This window comes from Vulpes lagopus, chromosome 6 (assembly GCF_018345385.1).
Source record: "Vulpes lagopus strain Blue_001 chromosome 6, ASM1834538v1, whole genome shotgun sequence".
NCBI lineage: Eukaryota > Metazoa > Chordata > Mammalia > Carnivora > Canidae > Vulpes > Vulpes lagopus.
The window spans coordinates 19,065,647-19,077,612 of record NC_054829.1 but is presented as its reverse complement, the minus strand read 5'-3'; the positions used below and the strand labels follow the sequence as shown (position 1 = coordinate 19,077,612).

Genomic DNA, 11,966 nt, shown 5'->3' with positions numbered 1-11,966 from the left:
CCCTTCCTTTTGGTGGCATTGAGTTTAAAGTGTTTACTGCAGGCTTCTCCTGGTGACGGAGGTATGAATCTGCAGGTTATTGATATCGGTACACTATCTCCTGGTCTTGCTTTCTTTGCTGTCTGGTGGCTAGTTTGGTCTTCTCTCTAAACTGATCCCTCTTAAATTAAGCTGGTCCTGTCAGGTCTTTTGCAGATGTTTTGCTGGCACACAGCTCTTGAGTCTGTGTCCTAGTCATAGCCATCAATCTGAGAGTCCCTACACAGTGGCAACCTCTACAGAACCCTCCATGTACTATCACAGTGTCCAGGATCTTCTGGGTTTCTGAACGCTGTACTCAGATGCCAGGGATGCCGGAGCTCATAGTCAAGTTATTTACTTGGCAGCTTTTGTCCCATCATGCTCATTCTGTGCCCTGAGCTTGTCCCATGTTATAGTCAGAGGAATAATTATCACCTCTGATCAATTTTGGTCTACCAAAACTCATCTGGACATTTAATGTTCTTTTTCTACCTAACAGGCAAACCATTTTCCATCCCCCAACCACATAACATGGAGAAAAGCCACAGCCTCTCTAAGAAAGGGAGATACACATACACACACATACATACACCAGTCCCCCCAAACTCTAGAAGTATGCCTTTTATATGTTAATGATTATTAAGGCTACTTAATTATTTTATCTTCTCGAAGTTTAACTTTCAAGACTATTACTTCATTTAAAAATTAATCTTTTGATATTAAAGCCCTGAAATACTCTTCCTGTGTTTCTGCCCTAAAAGTTTTAATTTTCCACTTCTGTGTCCCTCCATCCTCACTCAACCACTCAAAACAGAGAAGTAATCCCAAATGACTAAAGACAAAGCCTCGTGCATTAAAATAGAAAAAGAAAGATAATACATTTCACAAAGTATTTCTCTCATTATAATTGTTTCTGTTTCCAAATCTCCCTGCAATGGCCCCTCAATGCCTTCCTCATGCTCTTTCCATTAACCTGTGAGGCTTCAATCGGGTTATCTTAATCTACGCAACATCCACGCATCATTTTAAAATCTGAATTCAGTTTCACTGCTTCTAGGAAGACTTATTATCCAGCTTATGTTTCTTTTATGCATTCAGTGTCAAACCCTGTTGCCCTGTAGTTTCAAAATCATTTTCTTTAGAGTATTAAATTTATAAGGATGTGTTTTGGGATCCACCTACAGAGAAGACCTAGGTTTCCTATCCTCATGTCAACCATATCATTTCTAACTTTATTGGTTCTGAATTTGGTAAGTTATTTTATTTGTGAAAGTAAAATAGTTCAAGGGTAAAAAAAAAATTTAAAAATTCTGGATGATTTAATCATTCATTTAATAATTAACAATAAGTAACCTTAAAATGATTAAGTAATCTTTGCATCTAACATATTCCCTTAAGTTGTATGTGCTTATTTTTATGTTAATTATAGTTTCTTTGAAAACGGTGCCTATGTTTTACCCTTCTATGTTTCCTCTATACCTTTTAATTTGTACACAAACATACAAGTCGATAAGTATTTGTTGTTCTGATTAGCATTGCTATGATCAAATTCTACAGTGACTCAGGAAATACAAACTTTGGACTATTCATGCAGAGCCTTATCGATCAGATGGACTCCTTCTAGGCCTTTAAGGATGGATAAGGTTTGAAAAGATAACCAAGAAGGGGAGCAAATTTTATGAAGTGTGACACTCTGAAAAAAGGTTTTGGAGCTGGAAAAAAAAATCAGTGGTCTCAGCTTTTGCATTTTATAACTAGCACCTGGTTGAGCTTCATCCCAGAGTCTACATGAATATTCTTTTTTTAAAAAAAGATTTATTTATTTATTTATTTATTCATGAGAGCCATGGAGAGAGAGAGAGAAGCAGAGACATACGGCAGAGCAGGTGGCAGCAACGTGTCCGCCCGTGCCCTTGTGAGGCTGGCATGCAGGATGGCCGGCCAGCCCAGCCACATGCCCCATGGAGGGAGCCCGAACAACCTCTGCCACACCCCAGGGCCAGCACACACCCCTGACCCAGAGACACCCAAACACCTTGTCTTTTCGTGGCTCATTGGCCGACTTCCAGATAGAGAAGAAGGTAGGCCGAGGACAGTTCAGCGAGGTGTACAAGGCCACCTGCCTGCTGGATAGGCTCTAAGGAAGGTGCATATTTGAGATGATGGATGCCAAAGCCAGACAAAACTGCGTCAAGGAGATCGGCCTCCTGAAGCAACTGAACCATCCCAACATCATCAAGTTTTTGGACTGGTTTATTGAGGACAACGAGCTGAACATTGTACTGGAGCTGGCTGATGCGGGTGACCTCTCACAGATGATCAAGTACTTTAGGAAGCAGGAGCGGCTCATCCTGGAGAGGACGGTGTGGAAGCACTTTGCACAGCTGTGTAGCGCCGTGGAACACATGCACTCTCGCTGGGTGATGCACCAAGACATCAAGCCTGCCAACATGCTCATCACAGCCACAGGGGTCGTGAAGCTTGGCGACCTTGGCCTGGGTTGCTTCTTTTGCTCTGAGACCACCGCAGCCCACTCCCTAGTGGGGACACCTTACTACATGTCACCAGAGAGGATTCATGAGAACGGCTACAACTTCAAGTCTGACATCTGGTCTCTAGGCTGTTTGCTGTATGAGATGGCAGGTCTCCAGAGCCCCTTCTATGGAGATGAAATGAACCTCTTCTCCCTCTGCCAGAAGATCAAGCAATGTGACTACCCACCTCTCCCTGGAGAACTTTACTCTGAGAAGTTACGAGAACTGGTCGTATGTGCATCTACCCCGACCCCAACCAGGGTAAGCATGTCTCTATCTGAGGGCTGAACTGTCACCAAGTAGATGGATGACACTTAGAGACCGGACATCGGATATGTGCAGCAGGTTGCCAAACAGATGCACATGTGGACTTCAAGCACCTGAGCGTGGGCGCAGCAGGCCTTATCAGAGCCGCACCACTCCGCCTTACTGGAGTTTTCTTTCCAAAGTGGCTGCCTGGTAGCCTAGACCAACTAATACCAGAGGGTTCAGCAGGTTCCTGGAGGGGGCCAGGCTTTGACACAGATGCTGAAGGCAGAGCAGCTGGGAGGAGGGGCACCAGTCACATGTTAACTGGTGGTCACATTCGAAAGTCCTTTCTTTAAACTGTCTGTGGACAATCTCAGCTGGGTTGTTACCAAGGGTGGGTGGTTCAGCGAGCCACTGACACACCCCTTATATCTGGATTGTAATGTGAATCTTTAGGATAATTCCTTCAGTGACCTGTCAAGGCTTCTAAGAACAGGAGAATTGCAGGAGACTGTGTGATTTATAGGGGGCCTTTCAAAATGGTTAGTAGCAAGTTCAATTTAGCTCTTAGAATCTTTTTTTTTTTTAAATCAAGCTGTGTGCTTGCTCTATTGTAAAAGGATAAAATGGAAATGATTTTTTAAAGTAGAGTGGAGATTTTCCTAATATTTGTATCCATGTTTATAACTTGATGAATGATGACGAGGAGAACCCAGCATCTGGCACAGAGTTTCAGAAGGCAGATAGTATTTTGAAAGCCATGTGTGTTTTCCATGCAGCCGCTCAGCCCTCTTCTCCGAACACCTGCTCTGTCCCAAGCATGTCAGGCACTCTGTCACCTGCTGGAATGCTGGCAGCTCATTTAACAATCAGTGTTAAGCATTCTCTTCTGTGGGAAGGAAGCATGGGATACAAAACATATAAATATAAAACGTGCCTTCAGGCTGTTCTCTGTGTAAATTCTGGTTCTGCAGCCACCTACCATGACCCTGGGCAACTCTCTAAGCCTTTCTTAGTTTCCTCATCTGTAAAATGGGACTAATAGTATCTACCTTCAGCGTTGCTGGCAGAATTGGAAATAAAATACGCAAGTGGCCAAGAACATTGTAGATGATCCAAAAATCATAGCCACTCACCCCTTCACAAAACTGAAGTCCATGGACCATGCAAGTCAAGAATTAACGTACAACTGTATTATGCATGAGAAACCAGAACTATATTCACTTATTTCTTACTCCCAAATAGGATTAACTGTGAAGACTAATTTATAAATGTGAACTTAAGGAAAACTCAAGCTCTGAAGGAAATAGTTTGCTTTTCAACTCAAGTTAATCCTCAAATGGTCTAAGTGTCATCCATCTACTTGGTGACAGTTCAGCCCTCAGATAGAGACATGCTTGCCCAGTGTTCTGGTCAGGTGCTCTGACTGCAGCCAGCCACTGACCAGGGGCCCAGGGGACAAAGGACTTGGGCTGGGCCACTGCTGTTTCCTTGTGTGAACTCTATTCTACTGTAACCCTGTCTGGTTTGAGACATTTTCTTCAGATGCAACCTCTGCTTTGTTCTTGTTCTCCACATTGGAAATAAAATGGGGGAAGAGAGGTCAAAAAAAAAAAAAAAGAGAGAGAGAGAGACATAGGCAGAGGGAGAAGCAGGCTCCCTCAAGGGAGCCTGATGCAGGACTCAATCCCAGGACCCCAGGATCATGACCTGAGCCAAAGGCAGACACTCAACCACTGAGCCACCCAGGTGCCCCTAAATGAATATTCTAATAAGAAGAAAGAGGTATATACAGTAAGTAGATTAAAACACAAGCCACATGTCTTATAGAATGAACTGTCTTAAGTATTTGCTATTTAACGAACAAACATGCTATTTTGTTCCAGATGGTTATGCATGGATGAACTAATGTTCCTGAAATTAACAAAATCACCTTTTCGTTGTATAAAAAAAAAATGACAGTGTATATTTTTAATAGTGCTAAGCACCCAGAATGATACCTTTAAAAAACATAACACTTTAGAACAGAAAGAATCTTTGGAAATACAGTTCAGTCCCTTATTTAAATAGATGCCGGAAGCCTAGGCTCAGAGAACTAAGGTCACATGACTGGCAAACAGCAATGCAGGGACTCAGCTTGGATCTTTTGACCCTCCAAATCTATACTCTTGTTCCTCTTAAGGAAATCTGCCTCGGCAATGGAGATGAATTATGAAATAAAATGAGAGAGTTCAGCGTTTTGAAACACATGATACCCTAAACACACTACAACAACGCTGCTGTCCTCAGGAAATTAAAAAGCAATTTAGAGAAATGAAATGGGTCAAATGAGCTGTCATTGAAACAAAAGGCTTCAGATCAACCAGTAAATCAGTAACTGCTTCCTGTGCTTGAGATTTTCAACCCCTCAGGGTGGGAGGTAAACCACCAAATAAATTTAAAAGGATTTTCACTGAGCATTTCTTGTGAAACTCTGAAGACATTTATATTATACACTCTACACCCTTAATTTCCGGTGCAAAAACAGAATGGCATTCAGTGGTCTTGTTTTAAGAGGGTTATTTTCCACTGTATTTTTAAAATACCATAAAGTGCTTTAGCAGGAGGAGGTCTAATTCTCTCAGCAAAATTGAGAGGCTCAGATATTTGTATAATGAACATTACAATTTCTTTGCTCTGCCTCATCTTATTGATGATTGCTTTCTTTTCCTCTCAGGATTCCAGGGAAGAAAAAGATGTAGTAGTTTCGTTTTAACTTGTGCTTCATATGCAATTTTAATGACAGTTTTACATACATTACTCAAACCCTAGTACACTTAGAGGTCAAATCAGCATTTAAACAGACATTCTAAATGGAAATGAGTGTCCAGTCATTTATTCATGATTGGTTTGATAGAACAGCAACTCTCCAAATCATCTCAGAGTGCTAGAAGTCTGGAAAATCAAGAGCAAGCATTGATTTCTTCGCCCACTTGATTTTAGCAATTGGACTTCAACTGCATGAAAACTCAAGACGGAAAGGCCTTTTGTGCTATTTTAGTTGGTGTCCTCTGCACTGATCAATGTGAGTTGCTCATGTCTATGGATATTATTTTGACTTTGGCTGACCATGTCTCCAATTCAGTTGTGGGTTCCTGAAGAGGTTATTTTGAATCTTTCCTGAGCCCAGTTAAGTGCTATAAACCTTGAATTCAAAAGTAGTCAACCTTGAATTTCCAAGAGCTGATGGTAATGGTGAGATTCCTGTTGAATCTGTGCTTTCTGATTTCCAAAGTTCACTTTGTGTCATATCTAAATAAGGAAGCATTGCACAATTACCCACCCCTATGCTGAGCAGATCTTAGATCATGATGATGGATCAGAGTGTAATGAATCATCAATTGTCAGAGGAATGTGGTAGACACAAATATGGCCCCGAGAGATGTCCACATTCTATTCCCCAGAACCTGTGAATATGTGATGATATGGAAGAAAGAATTAAGATTACAATTGGAATTAAGGTTAATAATCAGCTGATCTTAAGCAGGGAGATTTTCCTGGATTATCTAAGTAGACCCAGTATAATCACAGAGGTCTTTAAAAGATGGAAGGGGGAGGCAGAAGAGCCAGTGTTGGAGGGAGGCACATAGAGAAATACTTGGCCAGTCACTGCTGATTTGGAAGAAGGAAGAAGGGGCTGCAACCCAAGGAAAGCAGATACTCCAGAAGCTGGAAAAGGCAAAAAAAAAAAAAAAAAAAAGATGCTCATAGAGCTTCCAGAAGGAAGGTAGCCTCCTTTTGGCACCTTGATTTTAGCCCAATGAGATCCTTTTCAGACTTTGACTCCAGAACTATAAAATAATACATTTTATTGTTTTAAGCCACTAAGTTTGTAGTAATTAGTTACAGCAACAATTGAATACAGGATATTTGGACTCCATTTACCTGGACTGACTTTATTGATTGGTTTGTGTGTGTCTGTGTGCACGCACCATAAGGTGATCTTTTATTTTGACTGTGAATAATATTCTGTGAATATATCACAATGTATTTATCTACTTTTTTGTTTATGGAGACGTGATGCTGTCCATGGTTTGCTATTTACAAACACCCCTATAACAATCTCCTGTACTTGCTTCCTTGTGCTTTTTACCTGAGTGTTTGCCTTGGGTATAAACTTGGACATAGAATTACTGGGATATATGTAATGCCATTTTCAATGCAAATAGATATCGATTAATTGCTATATGAAATACCTGGACAAATTTACACAATGACCAACAGTATAGAAGTTTGAATTTCTTCACATTCTTGCCAAAACTAAGTGTAGACTTTTTACCGATTTGATGTTATGATTTTATATTATGAGTTAATATAGGTATTATCAATTACATAAAAACTGAGCTAACTTCTGGTAGACAGTGATATTTTTGAAGCTTCACTTAGAATTCTCCAATGGCTTCTCATTGCTTCCAGGATAAGATGTAAGATAGCTAACATGATGTATATACTTGACACAACCTATATCTCTAGCCTCACTTCTGTCTACACTCTATCTTGCACACTATGGTTGTTATACTTGTATACTTGTATACTTGTATATGGCTTGTACTTCTGTGCACATACAATGCTGGTTGACAGATTTAAAACTGTCTTCATCTTACCTTCTACCTTAAGGATAGAAGATACATCACTTCTACCCTTCTTGGCTTACCCCATTTTTTTAGTCTAAAACTCTTGTAAGAATATGTGGTCACACACACAAAAAAACTCTTAATGACCTTCTTTTGGGTTCTGTGACCTTCTTCTGATTCTCATCACAATGCATTATTATGTTAAAACATTTTTAAAAATAGATAATTTAATCACATGATTCAAATATCCAAAGTATAGAAAGATGTAAAGTAAAAAATTCTCCCCCCATAATTGTGTCTCAACACCTCAGTTTCCTTTTCTTTTGGAGATAACAATTATTAAGTTTATGCTTAACCTTCCAATACTATATATAGTATTGGCTTGTGTGTGTGTGTGTGTGTGTGTGTGTGTGTATATACACAAATAAATAATTGAAAAAATCTATCTTTCTGGGAATAGAACCTAATGACCTAGAAAATACAAATCTGAGTTGGCTGATTATGAGAAGATCCAAGGGAAAGCAAAAGAAATAGCAGCAAGTACAGAGGCCTTGTAGCAGTAGAAGGGGATATGGCATGTTCCACAACAGTAAGGAAGCCAGGAGTAGATGGAGTCAATAAAAATAAAAAAATAAGTCCAGATCATTAATACAGTTCTACCTTCACTAATGAAAATTTTAATGTATTCCAGAATCCAACCTTTTTCATTTTAATAAAGTAATTATTATATATATATATACTTTCATATTTATATTAGTTCTATGAAAGCAGTTGATTTTTTATTAATAATTTTATGTGTATGCTTCACTGTTTCATGTTCTTCATTTTTCTGTGTGTTTATGTGTGTAATTCTAATGTTTAGGCAAGGTTGCATTCCTTTAAAATGATAAATTTGTATAACAAACTTAAAGCTTTGGGGCATCCCTGGGTGGCTTAGAGGTTTAGTGCCCGCCTTCAGGCCAGGGCGTGATCCTGGAGACCCGGGATCGAGTCCCACATCAGGCTCCCTGCATGGAGCCTGCTTCTTCCTCTGCCTGTGTCTCTGCCTCTCTCTCTCTCTCTCTCTCTCTGTCTCTCATGAATAAATAAATAAAATCTTAAAAAAAAAAAAACAAAAAAAACCCAAACTTAAAGCTTTTAATAAAAATTAATCTCTGTTCTATGAGAGATGATACAATTAGCATAGTTCTTCTCTCCTTCCCCTCCCCTCTCTCTTCTCTCCTTAAATTTTAGTCAGTTTAAAAGTCTTTTTTAATTATTGTCATTGTAGAGGTAAATGCTCTTATGCTTCTATTATTTGATCTGTCAGCTTTAAATGATATCCTCGACTCTCAGAGATTCACCATTCAGTGCTCCACATCCCTGCCTGTCCTGCTGCTCTGGGGCCCCCCTGTCATTCTTGGATGCTATACTTTGTCCTCTAGTAATTTCCCCAGGACTCATGGGAGCAATTTTTACTAAGTTTTCATTTATTCAACAGTTTGCCTGTAGTTGTTTATAGACAAAAAATCATCTGATTTGATATAATTTCCTTGGTTTATATTTTCTTTATTTAAGTTAACTTTATATTTTGGTTAACAATCCTATAAGTTTGAATGATCCTGCAGTTTTTCCCATCCCCTCATGCTTTCATCTATTTTTCTGTCTGTGGAAAGGATTTTGTACTTTTCAGTCCCTAAATCTTGGTATCCACTATTCTGGGTCAATTTCTCTAGCAAAGATGTGCCTTTTCAGATTCAAGTTTACTTTTATTTCAGAAAACATTTCTTGAATTAGGACTATTTTTTTTCCAGTAACTTGTTTCCTTCTCTGGAGACTCTACATAGGTGTATGCTGGATTTCCCTTTGTTTGCTTCTCTATCATTTTCTTGCTCATTTAGGTTTATTCTTTTGTGTCTTTTGTAAATTTGTTGTATTTTTCTCCTCTCTGCCTTGGTGTTTTCTTCAGTGTTCTGTTTTGTTTTGTTTCACTTTTATGTTTTTCCCATTTTTTTATCTTTCCTACTGTGTTGATTTTACTTTTTGTCTCCTTCTTTTCAAAGATCTATCATCTTTTATTTCATCTCTGTCACTTTCCTCACCATTTATTTCCTGAGGACTTTGATTTTTACTTTGTGATATTATTCCAGAGGGGCAATAGACATTCAGCTTTTCAAATTCCTGATAAAATGTTTGCTCACAGTGTTCGGCTGATGCATGGGTTTGTTGCCAATAAATTTGCTGCCCTTTGGGTTTTGTATCATTTTGGGTTTAATGGCAGCTAAAATTGATAAATGTTTGACATGTGCTACTGCTAAAACATGTTTCGGTTGTCTCCTGTTTATGTAGTTGATTTTTTAAAATCTGAATATGTATGTTTACACTTTTTTTTTCCAGATTTATCTTTCGGCTATAGCTTGCCAAACTTTGAGCTTAGCTATTTAACTTCACCCCCCTAACTGATAAGCATCATCTTCCATGTGGAGGGTATTTAGAAATATATTATCTAGAATGAAACAGAAGAATTCTGTGATGATTCACTAGATCTCTCGACTAGGCTGACATCTCTAAAATTCCTTATCCATTTAGGTTTAATGGTTCCACAAGTTACGAAGTTCTTTAATTGTCATTTTACTCACCAGTCTCTTCAACTCTTCCAAAAGTACTTGAATCTTCATTCTGCCAGTAGTGCAATTAGTTCTTTCAGTAGAAAAGCCTCTCATTTGATTATAGTTGACTAGTTAACTAAATTTGACTCTGAAATTGCTGTATCAGAGGGCACAAATGGAGATTACTGGACTAATTCTTATCAAATAACAAAAATGATGAATTTATCATCATCATCATCATCATCTTATTATTATTTATTATATTATTAGTTAGCATCTACTGATTATTTACCATCTGACTTGTAACTACACAAATCATTTTATATAAAATATTTCATTTAATTTTTATAGTAATCTCAATATAGTAGAAACTGTGACTCCCATTCATACATGGGAAATCTGACATGCAGAAAGTTCAATAACTCAGTTACACAGCCTGTAACCAGTAGGACCAGCATTTATACCAAGGTGAGTCTGATGCTAGATCACCCTTGTAAAGCCACTACTCTATACTACCTTTTTCTATTAGCTCAGTAATCTTAGTTCTGTCCTCTAATTTTTCTAGAAGTTTGCTCTTCATCTCTAAAATAAGGAGATTAAAATAGATGACTCTCCTCTCCAGGATCTTTTCCATGTCTAATACTCTAGGAGAGACATTATTTTTTCTGCATTTTATATGAAACACATTTGCTTTTCTCATGTAAAGTTTCCAAGAATCCACTCCCAACATTACTCTGGAAGTGATGCTGCCTTTCCTATTTCTCAAGGGATTATACCCAAGTTGCTTTTGAGGGGATGCCAAGTCAGGATTTGATATGTGACAAATAGTCTCACCCTGCAAAAGGAAGCTCCCATCCTAAGTGAGTAAATAGTGCAAGCATATTCCTCAGAGTGCATGCCCTTAGCATGTTCTTATGTAAGAGTAACCTACTTCCTTGGGGGAATCACTAACCTTCTATCAGTTTCCTTTCAATCATTCATCCCCTTGTGCTAAATTTATGGGTAAGTCCATACAGCTAGAGACAACTAAAAACAAGTTCAAGGCCATTTTGCAATCCCAGCCAGTCCTCCTTATACAAATGGCCCAAGAGTCACAACTGACAGGCAGTCCTAAATTAATCCTATTTGGGCTGATTCTCTGTGGTTATAGATTTCTATGCCTCTGGCTTGCTGCTTAGCAGCACCAGCTCAGGTTACCAATGCTGATGCCTCCTTGGTGTGTCATTGTCAGATCCACTTCAGATCAAACATGCAAAGCGTTTGGTCTCATTTTACCCAGCTTTTTTCCCCAAAGAGCAACTCAGAAAGTGATTTCTGTAGAGGAAAAGACTTTGACTCATCTTCCTGTGCCTTGTGAGTTCTGTACTTCATGAAAGTTTACGGGTGGGATGATGATTCAAACCAAATTCAAACTTGATGTTCAATATTTCAAATTCCTGGATAGTGTTCTCTTTGCTATGACTTTCTGCCTCTTTTATTTCTATCTTTAGATCAACCAGTTTCTTTAGAAAGATAAGATATTAAGGGTTCCAGAATAGGCACTGGGTTCTAGAAAATGTAGCAGCCTCCGTGGATGTGTCTGACCCAGGAGAATCTCCTCTATCCTAAGGTGTAGGGAAGCTCTTAGTCTTCTATCTCTTCCCCCCTTTGATTACCATATTTCTTACCTTTATCTTAAGTCTTTCAAAGAAATCTGGAAATGCACTTTGTATTCATAGTCCTAGACTTGGTACCTCATTATAGAGGAAAGCCCACTATTATGAACTGTGTGTGTGTAGATCCTCCCAAACTTCACATGTTGAAATCCTAACCTCTAATGTGATGGCATCAGGAGTGGGGCTTTTGGGAGGAGATGAGGTCATGTAGGTGGAGTCATCATGAATGGGATTAGTGCCCTTAAAGAAGAGATGTGAGAGAAATGATCTCTCTCTCTACCTTGTGGGGATGTAGTAAGAAGATGG

At 38.9% G+C, this 11,966-nt stretch overlaps 1 pseudogene; it reads left to right on the top strand.

The window, feature by feature from the left end:
• The first annotated feature begins 1,933 nt into the window (after positions 1–1,933).
• Positions 1,934–2,939, top strand: LOC121493726 (annotated as a pseudogene).
• Positions 2,940–11,966: the final 9,027 nt, after the last annotated feature.